Source organism: Callorhinus ursinus, unplaced genomic scaffold, assembly GCF_003265705.2.
Source record: "Callorhinus ursinus isolate GAN/ISIS: 27379988/994484 unplaced genomic scaffold, GSC_fseal_2.0 scaffold1, whole genome shotgun sequence".
NCBI classification, from domain to species: domain Eukaryota; kingdom Metazoa; phylum Chordata; class Mammalia; order Carnivora; family Otariidae; genus Callorhinus; species Callorhinus ursinus.
Genome location: NW_027397063.1, coordinates 10,078,889 through 10,095,797, shown reverse-complemented (window position 1 = coordinate 10,095,797; position 16,909 = coordinate 10,078,889). Strand labels below are relative to the sequence as shown.

Genomic DNA, 16,909 nt, shown 5'->3' with positions numbered 1-16,909 from the left:
GTTACAGGTACTGCTAGTATTACACTGGTTTGTTACCTACATTCAAACATGAGAGAGATGCTAATTTTCAGAGGTTAGTGGAAACAAAAAATGAATTATTGTTCTCATTCAAGTTCATAGACCCTCTGGTTAAAAATCCTATCATAGGTCTTTTCTTCTGAGTGGATCAATTTTCTTCCAGAAGGCAGTTCACCAATCTCCAACCCCAAGTATGTATGCCTGGCTGCAGGCCTTTCTGGAGCCATGCAGGGAATAAATCTCTTTTCAATGGGAAGATTTTCCCATAATCCCTCTGATGTCAGCATAGTAACTCACCCTCCAACCTCAACTATTCTTGATGTCTCCAAATCCAGAGGCTATCTGATATCAGAGGCTATCTCTCCAAAATTAGACCCCAGGTTTTCTCTTGATGCAGCCAGGGTACAGAGGGAAGATGGGAAGTCTAACTTCTCTTTTAAAGATGTTCAGTCCACACTCCAGTTTTCAGTCCCATTTTTTGCACACCTGCCTGGCAAGCACCAGTTCTTACAGTCTCTGAGGATTTTCATAGTTTTATGTGAAAATGACTGGCTTTCTGGCTTGCTGCCTCAACAGACTCAGACTGCATTCTCCAGTCTAAGAGTTAACAGTGGTTAAACTATTTCCCAGAGTTCAAAATATTACTTTTGTTGTCTGCTGTCTTCTTTTTGTCCTTGTGATTTTTTTTTTTTCCTCTCAATTCCTTTACTGTCATTGCTTTGTGAGGCTTCAGGAGGAAGTTCAGATAGACATTTGCATTCAGCCTATGCTGTTTAACCAGAGCTTTGATGCATTCATAAATTCATAAGTAGCATTTTTTTTATGTCTGGGACTCACATCTTTATTTTTGTTCATAATAGCGTATCTCCTTCCCTCTGATTTAATATAAAAGTAAGCGAGACAACAAGGTTGATATGCAATGCCACTTTAAGAGAGACATCTATTATATGTTTTAAGGAAATCGGTTCTTAAAAGAAATTTTCTTAAACTCTCCCTAATTGCTTTTAGCATCTCTGCTTAGAACATTAGACTGTATTTCTCAAAATCAACAACCAGGGATGTGGGCAGTTTTTTCTTCTGGTGCAATGGTAAAAGTGGAATAGTTCCTATGGGTACAGCCCTACCACAGGTAACAACTGAATTCTTGGTCAGTATAAAAAACAATTCCCCAAAGTCACTGGAGAAAAAACAAAAGCAGGCATAAATTGGAAGAGAGTCAAGACCTGGAAGAAGAAAATGGGATTGGGTGAGTTTCCTGTTGATCAGACTTTTTCCCCGGTCAGATTAAGCAGATTCACTAAATCTTAGGATAGAAATCCTTGGAGTGTGCTGGTTTTAAGAATAAGAGGACAGAGATTAGGACTGTCAAAGTAGATGGAAAATGAGGGAGGAAATCAGGGAAAGGAGAAACTCTGGGGCAGCGGGGAGTGGGAACATCAAGTTGTATACATAAATTGTAGGAAAATCTCAGGATGTCATCTGAACTATGCATGCATGTAACAAACTGTGAGCAACCCCGAGGCTAGAAGAATTGAACAGATTTTAGCAGCTACCCACTGCAGAGGTGATAAAGACTGGGACTTGATAAAACAAACAAATAAACAAATAAATACTTGAGGAAATAACAGAATTCAATCTCTACCATGTATTTTTCTCAATGTCCAGGACACATCTCAAATTACTAGATACATAATCAAGAGGAAAGGCAGTTGAAGAAACTGATCCTGAGGTGACCCAGAAGCCAGAATTAGAGAACAAGAATTTTAATTTAGCTATTGTAAGTATGCTCAAGGATATAAAAGAAAATATATTTGTGATGAATGGATAAACAGAAAATCTCAACAGAGGAATAGTAACTGTACAAAAAAAAAAAAGAGCCAAATGGAAATTCTAGAAATGAAAAATACAGTATCTAAGACAAAAATATCATTGGATAAGCTTAACACCACGTTGGAGATAAAAGTCAGTGACTTGAAGATCATTCAATCAAAATTATACAATGTGGAGAACAAGGAGAAAAAAAATGATAGAAAAAATAAAACCCAGAGTCTCAGTGATTAGTGGAACTATATCAAAAAAGTACATACATATGGAGTTGTACAAGAAGATGAGAGAACTGGTAAACCCAACATTTGAAGAAAGAATGGACAAAAGTTTCCAAAATTTTACAGATTCAAAAAACTCAGAGAACCCTATGTGATATAAATAGAAAAAAAAAAAAACTTGGAAAGGTGACAGTTAAAGTAATGAAAACAAAAGATAAAGAAAATCTTGAATGTTTCCAGAGAAAAAAGACACATTACATATACAGGACAAAAATACAAGTTTCCGATGATTTCTCAGCAGAAACACTGGAGGTCAAAATATAGTAGAATGGCATCTTTAAAGTGTCAAATGAAAACAACAAATTGCCCACCCAGCATTCTCCATGGAGCAAAAATAACTTTCAGGAATAAAGCTGAAATGGAGGTTTTTCAGATGAATAAAAACATAGATAGCTCTCCAGCAGACTTTCTCTTCAAGAAAAGCTAAAGAAAGTTCTTCAAACCCAAGGGAAATGATTCCAGATAAAAATTCAGATCTTAATTTAAAAAGATATTTATGGGGGTACCTGGGTGGCTCAGTTGGTTAAGCGTCTGACTCTTGATTTCAGCTCAGTTCGTGATCTCAGGGTCATGAGATCCAGCCTTGCATCAGGTGTTATGCTTGGCATGGCACCTACTTTAGATTCTCTCTCTCTCCCTCTCCCCCTGGCCCCATTGCCCTGCTCTCTCTCTCTCAAAAAAAAATCACAACCATTTAAAGTGAAAATCATAGCATGTATAGCTTATGTAATAAACATGAAAACTATAGCATAAATTACAGGGGGTAAAAAGACCTAGAAGATTGCACTAACAAAACAAAATAAAACATAACAAAAAGATTGCAAAGGTATTACATTTTATGACAACATTAACTTTCAACAGACTGAAAAGTGAAGAATGTTTATTGTAATCTGTACAATCTTATTGTAATGCTCTACAGATTACAATAAACATTCTTCACTTTTCAGTCTGTTGAAAGTTAATGTTGTCATAAAATGTAATAATAACACAAAACAATGGGACAAACAGAAAACAAAAATAACACCAAACAAATGGGACAAACAGAAAACAAATAGTAAGTAGACAGACCTAAATCCAACCACACCAATAGTGACATTAATTAGAAATTAAGTACTCCAGTGAAAAGGCAGGAATTGTCAGAATAGATTAAAAGGCATGAACTATATGCTGTCTACCTGGAAGGAACTTTAAATACAAAAATTCAGTTAGATGTACTCAAAATTCAAAGACTCACTAAAAGGCAGGAAAGAAAATATATAAATATTTTCATAATGCTAAAAGGTCAATTCATCAGGAAGACTTAACATTCAGAAATGCATTTGTACTTAGAGGAAAAAAAAATTCAAGATCCATGAGGCAAAAATTAGTAGTTAAAGGGAGGAGTAGACAAATTCACAATTATGGTTAGAATTTTAACAACCTTTATCAGCAATTAATAGAACAACAATAAAAAGCAAGAAAGGATACAGATCTCCTGAAGAGCACTATCAACCACCTTGAGTAATTGACATTTATAAAACACTATACCTAACAAGCGCGGAATACACCTTCTTTTCAAGTGCACATGGACAATTCACCAAAATAGGCCACATGCTGGGCCAAACACAAATCTTAATAAACTTCAAAATTTGAAATATTCCAGAGTATGTTCTCCAACCAAAGCAGAACTAAGTTTGAAATCAATAATAAAACGATAATAAGAAAACCCCCAAGTATCTGGAATTCAAGAAATACACTTCTATGTAACTGATGAGCCAAAAAAAAAAAAGCCATAAAGGAAATTAGAATAGACTTTCATGTCAACGATTATGAAAGTTCATTATAACATTTATGGGATGTAACTATACAATGCTTAGGAGAACTTTAAAATGGCTGGATTAGAAAAGAAGTAAGCTATAGCATCTATATTCTAATCTCCCAACTTGAGAAGCTAGGGAAAAAAGAACAGTGCAAACATAAAATAAATAGGAGATAACTAAGACCAGAAATCAGCGAGTTAGAAAACAACAGAGAATATCAACAAAGCCCAAAGGAAAAAAACCGAGGAATGAAGGGCTTATGTGGACATTGGGCAAGGACACTTAAGTCCTCTCCAGTGGAGAAGACCTGACTGAGATTCAGGCCACTGTTCCTCACATCCCTGGGCCACAATGCTCAAGAAAAGGAAGCTGCCCTTTGCACTTCCCACGGGCCCAATTCCCCACCTCAAGCCTTTCTGCAGGGCTTCTGCCAGGATCTGATCTAAGACCACCAGGGCAGGAACTATGTGGCTCTCAGGACCTGGCAGATGTGGCTGCTCAAGAAATATGTTAAAAGAACACCCTTGCAAACCTGTCTTCAAAAAAACTTCTTTCTTTGAAAATACCAATAAAATTGAAAAGCTCCTAGATCAGATAGACTGATTTGAAAAAGAGAACAAGAATACAAATTTGCAATACTTAGAATGAAAGAAGGTTTATCACTAAAATCCTATAGATATTAAAGGATAATAAGGGAATATTATGAGTTTAATAAAATTAAATTTGAAGACTTAGGTGAAATGAATTTTTTAAAATATATAAGTGGAAATAGAAAATTTAAATAGTCCCATAACGATTAAAAATTAAAATTAAAGTCATTATTAAAAATACTCCCCAAAATAGAACTCTAGACTCAGATGACTTCACTGCTTCACTGATGAATTCCATCTAGCCTTTAAAGAAGAAATAAATCAATCTCACACAAATTCTTTCAGAAAATAGAGATGGAAAGAATGCGTCCTCCACTGTTATAAGAGACTTGTATAACCCTGAGCACAAAACTAGACATTTACAAGGAAATGAAATTACAGACCAATTTCCCTCATGAGCATAGATGCAAAGATCCACAAGAAAATCTTTACCTAAATTAAAGTTGGAAACATATACAAAGGAAAAAAAAACATAACTACGTAGGGATTCCCCCAGGAATGTAAGGGTGGTTTAAAATTTGAAAATCAATCAGTATCATTTACATTACAAGAAAACTAAACATACAATCATTTCAGTAGATGGAAAAAAGTATTTGATGAAATTTAACACAATCATTAGGAACAGAAGAGAATTTCCTCAATCTGACAAAGAGGATCAATGAAAAAAATCTCAGTTGTCATACTTAATGGATGCTTCCCTCTAAGTTCTGGAGCAAGGCAAAATGTAGTAACTTATATTTGATATTTCCCAGGCAGTAAGGTAAGAAAAAAAAAGACATATACAGATCATAAAGGAAGAAGTATAACTTTCTCTGTTTGCATATGGTAATTTTTTTTTAGCTTTTTTTTTTTAAGATTTTATTTATTTATTTATTTGAGAGAGAGAGAGAGAGAGAGAGAGAGAATGGGAGATAGAGAGCACGAGAGGGAAGAGGGTCAGAGGGAGAAGCAGACTCCCTGCCGAGCAGGGAGCCCGATGTGGGACTCGATCCCGGGACTCGAGGATCATGACCTGAGCCGAAGGCAGTCGCTTAACCAACTGAGCCACCCAGGCGCCCCCATATGGTAATTTTTTATATAGAAAATCCTCACTACTGGGGTACCTGGGTGGCTCAGGGGATTAAGCATCTGCCTTCGGCTCAGGTCATGATCCTGCGGTCCTGGGATCAAGCCTTCCTTGGGATCCCTGCTCAGCAGGGAGTCTGCTTCTCCCTCCCTCTCTGTCCCTCCCCCAACCCTGCTCTTGCCCTCTCTAATAAATAAAATCTAAAAGAAAAGAAAAGAAAAGAAAATCCTAACTACTGTACAAAATAATTACCAGAGGTACTAAGTGAATTAGACAGGATTTATATACATACACTAATTATATTTTTATATTCTACTGGCAAACAGAAAACAAATTTAAAAACAATTCCAAGTATTCGAGTGTTAAGAAACAAGTTACTACTCAGGAATATATTTAACAAAGGCAAGGCCTGAATCATGTTTATCTGTATTTCCATAGTGATTAGCAGAGTTCCTGACAAATAGTATTTAAAAAAAATTATAATATAGAAATAATACACTGTGAATTGTGTAAGACTGATGAATCACAGACCTGTACCCCTGAAACAAATAATATATATGTTAATAAAAAATAAAATAATAAAGTAAAAAACATATTTAATAAAATAAAATTTAACATTTACTAAATGCTATAAGAGATTTAAATTAATGTCTTAAAATATTAGATATTGTTTTCCCCTTCATCTATCTGTTATGGAATAAGTGTACCAGACCTAAAAGGATCGCACTCCCATGTCAGGGTCTGCACTTCTTTCCTTCCCTACTTGGACCTGAACTGGTTTTGCATTCCAGCCAAAGTATGTGTACTTATCACTTCTGCTCATATACCATTGGCTGTAAGTTAGTCACACATAGCTGCAAGGAAGGCTGGGAGATGTAGTGTTTATCCTGGGCAGATACTGTGCTCTATGAAAATTATATTAGTATAGAAAAAGAAAGACTGGATATTAGAAGACAATTAGTGGTTTCTGGCACACCAGTCCTATTTAATTACAATATTTTATTGTTCTTCCAGCTAAAAGGCTTTGAAATCATCAATGAGTTTAGACCTCATTTCTAGAAACTCAATCCCTAGAATACAGAGAAAGTTCTATTCAGTTGCTATATTTATTTAACTGAGTTATGTGCAAATTATCACTTTTAATCATCAACATCCTAAAATATGCACTTATGAGACCCACTGGTAAATGCAGAACACTTAGAAAACTGAAAACCTACATTGACCAGGATTTATGAATTACAGGTTAAAACAGAAATCACCAAATAAGATTTATGCCTGATCAAATTATACAGTTTAGCATACTGACTCATAAATCAGTCCCTTGAATCCCAAGGGCAATAACAGGATTTATAAATCAAAACTTATTTAGGATTTATTAGCTGAATGTCTATCATAAGAATGCAATGTTTATAAATCTCTTTTGACTTACAAAACTAAATTTATAAGCTCTTTGTAGTCAGGGTCCTTCTTTAATAACACTTTTGATGGGTATATATTGTGATGTATGCAGGTGATACTCAGGAGACATTGATTAATGACAGTATCAGAAGGAAAGATAATTTTATTAAAATTGCTTAACATTTAAATAAATTTTGAAGGCTAACTTTGTAATTAAAACATAGCATCTATTTATACATTTTTAATATTACAGAGATCTGGGTTTAAATATTTAGAGAATAAAATAAATTTTGAGTAAAAAATGACATGAAAAGAATAATTTAGCTAAATGACAAAACCATTTCAGAACAAGTTAAATGTTTCAGAAAACATTTAAAAAGTTCTGTACCATAAATCCTGGTCTGTGTTTAATTCCTAATTTGGCAAATAATTCTATGTTAAAATTATCGATTTTATTACAGATATATTTGTACTATTTCAAAATATTTTACTTTTAAAGTTCTGTTTTCTCATTTATCACATCCTGTTTAGGGTCTCCAGATTTGCCTTCCACCTGGTAAAACGATATTCTTTAAAATATTCACATAGCTGGGGCACCTGGATGGCTCAGTTGGTTAAGCCTCCAATTCTTAATTTCAGCTCAGGTCATGATCTCCAGGGTCATGCGATTGAGCCCAGTGTTGGGCTCACCCAAGTCACTCTGTTATGCTGATTTATTTATTTATTCATTTACTGAAAGATACCAAGAAGCAAATGGAAGCTTAATTTCAAGATAGCAAAGTTAATGAGTGATAACATGTGGACTGTTAGACGGTGAAGTTTCTACCTTCTGGTTAACTCGATACTCCTAATGAAGTTAAAGATGGTTTACCTTACCCACTTTTCAATAATGAAAGCTTAAACAGATAATTTAAAGTACTTTAAACAGGTGCAGACATTAGGTGTTTTCTTAGGTGGGACAAGGCCCTTGCTACCTTCAGATATTAGAGATTTTGAAAACAAAAAACAAAGCAGGAAGAAATTAACTATTAAAACAATGCAAGTTCAGTAAATATATCAAGAAAACTATGATCTGCTTAGTTTTTAACTTTAGAAAAAGGATAATATTTCCATGGGCTTTAATTCTCCTGCTTTTTCTTAAAATGTAGTTTTAAAAAATATAATAAAAAATTTTTAAATAAAATATAGAATACAAAATCACTTTAAGAAATCACTTCCTGGGGCAACCTGGGTGGCTCAGTCAGTTGAGTGTCCCTCCGATGACTCTTGGTTTGGCTCAGATCATGGATCCTGGGATCTCAGGCTCTGTGCTCAGTGGGGAGTCTGCTTGAGGTTCTCTCTCCCTCAGCCCCTCCTTCCACCCCTCCCCCCCCACCCCCGCTGCTCTCTCTCTAAATTAAACAAATTTTTTAAAAAAATCACTTCCTATTATTGAACAGGCCTAATTAAATATATCCCTCCCAAAGTCCAATAATTGTACTGATAATAATAATACAACAGCAACTGATATTTCTGCTATAACATGATATATGTATTCATGGGGAAAAAACAAGTTCTACAATATCATGCATTAAAAATTAAAAATAATAAGACGTATGGGAAATACAGTGTAGAAACAGACCAGTTAATTAAAACCAGTGGTAGCTCAGTGTTTCCTGGAGTCTGAAGCTTGCAAAATTTTGAGGACGCTTTTTAAAGAAAATACATTTGATTAACTGCCTGACGCAACTCAGCAGAATAAATTCCTATATGTTTTACTACATTTTGTGGCTGCAAATTCTTTGAGCTCCTCTTCACATGACAATGACTTTGCAATATCTTTTCCTAGACAAAGAGAAAGATAATGCAGTCTTTCCTCTAGCATGATGAATGGGGCTGTTTGATCATTTGGGGGAGCCATTCCTATATAAGAATAGCTAACAATAGCTTAACTATATATGGAAGTGACTATGAACCACATAAATGATATACTAAACTTAGACAAAATATATCCACAGTTCCACTTACCCTCAGCTGGATCCCTAAAATGGTGCGGCCATTCCAAAGCCCCTGAGGGAGAAGCAATTGAAGTGGAAAGAGATTGTGGTCTTAAAAGAAACAGTCAAAATATCTTACTTTGCAAGTGTTATAAAAATGCACCCTCTTAGACGCAATGAAGGGGCCCATGCAAAAAAAAAAAAGAAAGCATCACTAATGCCACAATAGATTCTACTGAGCTTAGAGTGAGTACTCCAGCAACAGTAATGGATGCTCAGGAAATAAGTTGCCCAGCTCAGGGAAGAAGCTCACTGCCGGAGGCTGCCTCAGAGGATATTAAAAAGGCACAAAAACAATCAGGAGGAAAGGCCAGCTTCCCAGCACTGAGACAATGCAGATGGAAGTGCAATCTGCCAGAAGTCAAGAGCTGAGCAAGGCTGAGGGTACGTTTTTCTGATTAGGGAGCCCCGAGTGCAAGTGCTCATTTTCATTTCTTAAAATTGAGCAAGAAAGGGTCCAGCCTGTGCAACATTTAAGCTAAGGTTTTTATCCTTTCCTGGTGAAGACTGTATTTATATTCCCACTTTTTGGATTCCTTTTGCCAAGGAAAAATTTTTGAACCAACACAGCTTCCCTCTTATACTAATACCATTCCCTGCTTTGCCCATCATCTGTGAGATAACAGATAATCATGGAGAACAGATGGTAGCTAGAAATTACTGAGCACTAGCTATTGTTCTAAGTGATTTGTAAATTAATACTAATTTATTCTTTGTAGCCACCCATGGGACAGATTCTAATGTGATCACCATTTTACAACCCTATTTTTGCAGAGGTATAAGCTTTGTAAACATGACTGTTGTGGACCTACCAAGAAGTCATTGGTTGCCCCCTCTATTCAATTACTTTGATTAAATATAAATAAATTTTTATAGCCTTTTATTTTCACTCCTCCTGAATATATTTACCATAGTAATTTGAATAAGTCTGTATGTGAGTTTATAGAAAGGTAAAGAAGTTATAGTTCATTATATGGCAGTTTGACTCTATTTCTTAATTTGATAACTAAACAGGATAATAGGAGCCCAAAAATGGAATGTGTTTTGGTGTAGTTAATTTAGACCATTGTAGCCCAAAGGCTATTTGTTGGTCATTAGAAATATAGGTTTCTGGCTTTCATTTTGGACCTACTGAACCTGATTTTCTTGATTAGATCCTGGGGAAATGTATTTTTAGCAAGTACTCTTTGGTGATTCTCATGCATACTCAAGTTTAGGAACTTCTAATTTAAGCCAATGTAAATGCTGGGAAATCTCTACTTTCCTATGAACAGACGTAATTAATGTCTGGTGTTTATAATTGTAACACATTGAAAAGCTTGGATGTGATTTAACAATGAATAAATATGTTTTAGTTTCTTATATGCTAATATAGGCTTAAAAGTGTTATTTGAAATAAATGATGCGATACAGGAAAAAAAACCTACAAAGTTTTGCAGATCATTAAATCATACCATCGATTAATTGAAACACCTGGGGGTTGGTCTTCCTAATAGCATAATCTGAAAAGCAGAACAGATTTTGCTGGCTTTGGATAAATCATTTCAGGATAAGCTCTTTTCCCTCATGAACTATTTCTTCCTGCACCAGGAAAGGGATGAATTTTGGGGTCTTGTAGTTATTTGTGAGCTCTCCTTTCTCATCAATATTTAGATTAGAAGAAAAAAGCCAAGATCATTCTTTTAAATAGTTTAATGAGTTTTTTTAAATGCATGAACCTAGTTGGGAAAGCCTGCTAGTGATTCGAGTCTTGGTTTTAATATTATAGTCTTTTCCCTTCCAAAATTCTCTTCCGCATTTCATGAAATAATATATTTCTCCTTAATAAACCTAAGTTGAAATTAATTATTTTAGTCATTTTTATCACAAAATTTAATTACCGACACTCTTAATTTTGTGTTGCTTGTGTCTTTGTCTTTACTCCGTGTCACTTCTAAGGCACACTCTCCATCCAGTCTGCTAAATTAGTATTTCTACCATCACTGCAATGGGTTTTTGGTGCACTACAAAAAAGCCTATGTGTGGGCCATCCCCCTAAATATCTCATTTCCTAGTTGAGGTGTTTACACATAAAAATGCCAGGGATTGCCAAGTTGTAGACTGGTTTAGAAGTAGAATAAATCTAAGCTTCCATGGTATTACCTGCAATTCACTGACATGACTCACAATTAAAAAATAAAGAGGAAAAAGAAAGGGAAAATGCACATAACTTCATTTAACCCTCTATGTAAGTCAACATGTGCACATATTGTTCTTCTGTTGTAAAATGTGTTTCAAAAAACAAAATTAGCTTATTTGCTGTTTATAGAAACCAAACATCAAAATTTTGAATTTCTCCTTTTGATTGTTATGTCTTCTTGATTGACCCTTTTCTCATTATTCAGTATCACTTTTTATCTCTGGTAATATTTTCTGCTCTGGACTTTACTTTGTCTTATATTAATGTAGTCACTGAGGCTTTCTTTTGGTTAATGTTTGCATGGTATATTTTTTTTCTGTCCTTTTACTTTTTTTTTTTTCATGGCTTGTTAGCTCATTTCTTTCTGCCCTCCCCAGCTTTATTAAGGTATAATTAATTAAAAATTATGTACGCTTAAGGTATAGGACTTGATTATTCAATATACACATGCATTGTAAAGTAATCATGACAATCAAGGTAATCAACATACCCATCACCTCACAGTTACCTGTTTCTTTTGTGTGTGTTGAGAAAAATTTAACATCTCTGCCCTTAGCAAATTTCAATTACACAATATAGTATTGCTAACTATAGTCACATAGTTTCACACTGAATCTCCAGAGCTTATTCATCTTGCATAACTGAAACTTTGTACCTCTTGACAAACATCTCCCCATTTTTCCCTCCTCCCATACTTTTAACCTACCAGTATCATTGTAGTTGACATGAGTGTCATGTGGATAGGATAAATTTCTGTCATTTAAAAACAATCCATTCTCTGTCCTTTAGCTGATGCGTTCTGACAACTAATGTAATTACTGGTATGTTTGGTCTATCATTTATTACTTACTTTCTGTTTGTTTCCTTTGTGTTTCATTCCTTCAATTCATTTCCCTTCCCTGCCTTACTTTATATTGTGCTGTAGGTTTTGCAGGGTTTTTGGGTGGTTGTGTATTTGTTTTTGTTTTTCCTTTTAGTGAATGCTCTAAGGATTACAGAACACATACTTCTCATCATTATGGAGAATCACTTTCATACTTTAGTTAGAAAGTAGAACTTCACCATCTTAGAGATTTCTTTACTCTCTCCCGTTTACGGAACGGTTGTTATTTACCTCCACTGAAAACACTAACATAAAATTTATATGTTTCTACATCCAACAATCTAACCTATCTTAAAGAATTCAAAAGGGGAAAAATAGGCTATTATATTTACCCAAATATATGCCAATTTTGTACTCTTCTTTCCTTCCTGATACAGCAGATTTCCTTTTGGCGTCATTTGCCTTCTTTCTGAAGAACTTCCTTTAACAATCCTTTTAGATCAAGTCAAGTCAGCTTGCTTAATATTTCCTCAGTTTTTTTAAATTTGAGAATGTCTTTAGTTCACTGTTATTCCTGAAGGATATTTTTGCTGGTTACAGAAGCCTGGATTACCCTTTCTTTTCTTTCATCACATAAACAATGTGCTGCTTCTCCATCCTCCATGGTTTCTGATGACAAATGTGAACTTACTCAAATCATAGCTTCTCAGTAGGTAATCTGTTGCTTATTTTTAGCTGCTTTCAAGATTTTTTTCTTTAGTTCTCAGTAGTTAATGATGTGTCTGGGTATGGATTTCTTTAAGTTGATGCTCCAGGGAGTTTATTAAACTTCTTGCATTTGGTTTCTTTCTTTTGCCAAACTTGGAAAGTTTTAAGTAATCACAGTTTCTCCTCTCTTCTGGGGCTCTGTGACATCAATGCTAGACTTTTCCCTGAGACTCCTTCTTCCCTTCCTCCTTTCTTTTTCTCCTTCTCCTTCTTCTTCTTCAATATTTTTTCCTTCTGTTGTTCAGATCGAATAATCTCTATTCCTCTGTTCCCACGTTCACTCATTCTTTATCTCTATTCTGCTATTGAGCCCATGCAGTGAATTTTTTAAACCTTAGCTACTGTATTTCTTATTCTGAAATTTCCATTTAGTTCTTCATATTTTCTGTTTTGGTCTTTTCACTAATTTCAAGTAGTGTCTGCCCTTACTTTTTGGGGTCATTTTTCATAATAGCTGCTTTAGAAGCTCTGTCAGATAATTCCAACATCTCTGTTGCTTGATGATTATGTTTGTCTTTTGAGTTGAGATTCCTTGTTTTTTTTTGTTGTTGTTGTACGCTGGGTGATTCTGAATTGTATCCTGGGCTTTGAATATTATGTTATGAGGTTTTTGGGTTTTGTTTAAGCGGATGGGGAATTTTGAGATTTTTACTTTAGCAGGCAATCAACCAGGTTCCATTTAGACCACAAGTTCCAGGCAGACCAGTGCTTGTGGTTTTAATGTCAGTTACATTTTCAGAGCCTTTGCAGTCAGGTTTGGATCTGAGCCACGCGTACACCACCCAACCGCCAATCTGGGAACTGGATATCCTGTATTCAGTTCTAAAGTTCTATGTATACTTTTTAGGGTTTGATCCATGCATGTGCAACTTGAGATGAGCCCAGGAATTCACAAGGAACCCTAGGGTCACTTTCTTGAGGTCTTCTATCTTGAAGATCTCACTAGTTCATCCCCCCCCCCTTTCTTTCTATGGAACGCTTCACAAATTTGCATGTCATCCTTGTGCAGGGGCCATGCTAATCTTCTCTGCATCACTCCAGTTTTAGTATATGTGCTGCCAAAGTGAGTACAAAGATCTCACTAGTACTTTCTGGTTCCCTTGGGGCAATGTTTTTGGTTCTCTGGTCAGAAAAATGGGCTTTATTTACTTTGCTCTTTGCATATTCAAAAATGGGCTCATATCCAGGGTTGAACACTAGGAACACAAAGACAGACAAAAACGCAGTGGGGATTCACCCCATCCTCCTGACATTACATCATTCTGATCAGAAAGGAAGATTCCCCAGTCTCAGGATTTTAGGCTTCTGTCATTGTCACTGCCACCGCTGCAGCAACAAAAACATCACTTGGGAACTACACAAGAGAACAGAGAAGAGAAAAAAATATCGGGGTATTTTCCCCACTGTCTTTCAGAATGAAGAGACCTTGCTTATTTAGCTCAAGCTAGAGGGATTCCCCTGTATCTGTCTGGTCCATATTCTGAAGCCTACTTACATGTTTTGGGCTATGTTGAGTCCAGAGTGGAGTAAACAGAGGGGAAAAAACACTGGTAAACTCTTGGCTAGTTAGGCAGTACTTTGAATTTTGGTCTTGTTCCCCAATCTGCTTGCTACTCTTTACTTTCCATATATCTGAAATAGCTGTCTTGTGCCTTCCACCCAAATTCTGTAGCTGCATTCAGTGGGAGGCAGTGAGTGGAGCATTGTCTTCCCCAGAACTGGAGCCAATCCTTGCAATGAAAGGTAATGAGACAAAAACTATTTTACTACCAACACTAAGCAAAATATATAGCACATACAATAAGCCGGCTGTTTAAGGCCAACAAACTGAGTGTAAAGAAATTCATTTTAGAATAGATAGACCTCAGTGGATCCTTGTTATGATCAATGACTTTTTATTCAGCATGCCATCTGGCATTTTATTCACTACCACTGAAAATATTTTCAATCTGGCGATTGTTGCAAAATGTAGGTTATGTATAATATCATCAGAGGCAAGTCATTGCCTTTTTTATTCTTGTCTTATAAGCACTGACTTACATTGAGAGAACTGCTGATTAAGACTTTTTTAAAAAGCCTAATCAGGGCATTTCTAAACTTCTACATGCAAAGGCACACTCAAATCTATAGAGTATGTGATCACTCTGTTGAAATGGCCAGCAGTTAGAACACTGTTTTGTGCCTTAATTACTGACATATCATTAATGGAGATGCACCAGCCTTAGGTACGATATATATTTCCGCAAGGTTGTGAATAAAATAAATTTTGAAAGGCGAATTAATTGGAGCTCCATAATGAATTGTTTAGCAAAGCAAATCGTTGCCCCCCCTGATATTTGCTATTACATGTCTGATTTTTTTTAACAAATCAGGTTTATATATTTTTATTTAGACTTGTTTACCCCATTTTTGAGTTGGCTTCTCTAATTCATAGGTCAGCCTAGGGCAACCTGGCAGATTTGTCTATTTAATGCACATGACTTACTGGGCTGTATTATGCTTTTAGCAATTGCTGGGCCGCAGAACACAGTACTTAATTAGCTGCTTTTGTAGTTTTTAGACTGCAATCACATTTGATTAAAAAGGTCATTTATTTCACTGAAGGCTGAGGGTGCTCTCCTGAGGCGAGAAGCCCATGTTTTGGTCCGGAGCACCAGGGAAGGCCCTGCACCCAAAGTGGCATTTGCTCTTCAGGTCTGTCATGGATTTCTGAATGACCATGGAGAAGTCACTTTGCTCCCCCGACCTGTTTCCTCTTTTCCAAAGCTCCAGACATTTTCCAAGCCCAGAGTTTTCATTAATGACAGGGAAAATGTGCAGAGCTCTCCTAAATGCTTTTATGAACAAATATATTCTTTAGCCAAATTCTGAGAGGTAGGCAAGTGCTTACTGCCATTCCCTTTTTACAAATTAATAAACTGGGACTCAGTGATATCAGCAGAACAGAGTTTACACAGCAAAGAAGAAAAACTCAAAGGCATTTTTTTGTGAATCCAAACATTCTTGGTTTTTCTTCTATGACTTCCTATCACTAAGACTACTATTAATTAATAATAGAATCACAAAGAATTGTTTTTGGTTTAATTCCACCTGACAAAGGGCAAAGAGGTCTATTTACTTCATGTAAGGATGGGTATTGCTTGAGATCGCAATCGTCGTTCACTTGATAAATTTAAATTCAAGTATTTCTCTATGTGGAACACTTTGGAGGTGGATCTTCTATTATTCCTGGTGTCTGAGAGGAAAAATGTATCAACGCTGTGCATGTGGTCATCTGCAACCACAGGTAGCACTTAGTTTTTGCAAAATGCAGCACAGAAAGAGTTCTGCTCACCTTTTTTAACAGCATGAATTCATACCGAGTATGTTTGAAGTAATTTGTCATGTTTTTCTCTAGTTTGGGCAGATTGTGCAGAGGCATAAACAAAGCATTCTTCCTGTTACCTGTAAGATCGATCTTCTTCCTCTTTCCTTAAAAATGAATATCGAAACTTGAAATTCCACTGGTCTCTGAGTTACTATGGGTTAAATAGCCAAGGCTTTCACCCGTGGCACTTTCAGATGGAATCCTATTACCCTTTATGAGGTTATTATTGCCCTCTGAAATTTTCATTAGTTATGGGTGTATTCATACTAACATTTCGTAGTTGGGAGACAGCTTAAAGACACTGTGTTCTGGCCAGTGGCTGCCCCCCAGGATTCTCCCAACAGAATGCAATAAAAATCACTGTGTGTGCATAATTCTTCTCTCCTCAGTTTGATCAACAAAACATTTTATCTCCAAAAATTATGCAAGTGAAGAGAGAACCAGAAATAATTACAGGCTGGCAGATGACACGGCATCACTCAAGGAGCGCGGTCACTCCAGAAATGTGACGAGAGGTTAAATCGTTATAATCAAATTGGTCTTTGAAGTCTTACCGCTCTCATCGGATTACAATTTATCCTAAATTGTGTGACTGGAAAGTGATGACTGGCTACACAGAAACCATGACATGAATGATCCCCGATTTATACTCCATGAAAAGAGATTCTCTGACATCAATAACATTTTCCAATTATGATTT

General features: G+C 35.8%; 1 protein-coding gene and 1 non-coding gene across 3 annotated transcripts in view; both read right to left on the bottom strand.

The window, feature by feature from the left end:
* The window catches only part of CYYR1 (cysteine and tyrosine rich 1), a 93,465-nt gene that overhangs the window by 61,324 nt on the left and 15,232 nt on the right, over window positions 1-16,909 (bottom strand). The window lies entirely within an intron of this gene.
* LOC112834375 (U6 spliceosomal RNA) lies at window positions 13,807-13,913 on the bottom strand. The gene has a single exon (XR_003210874.1). It is a non-coding gene; the product is annotated as a U6 spliceosomal RNA (small nuclear RNA).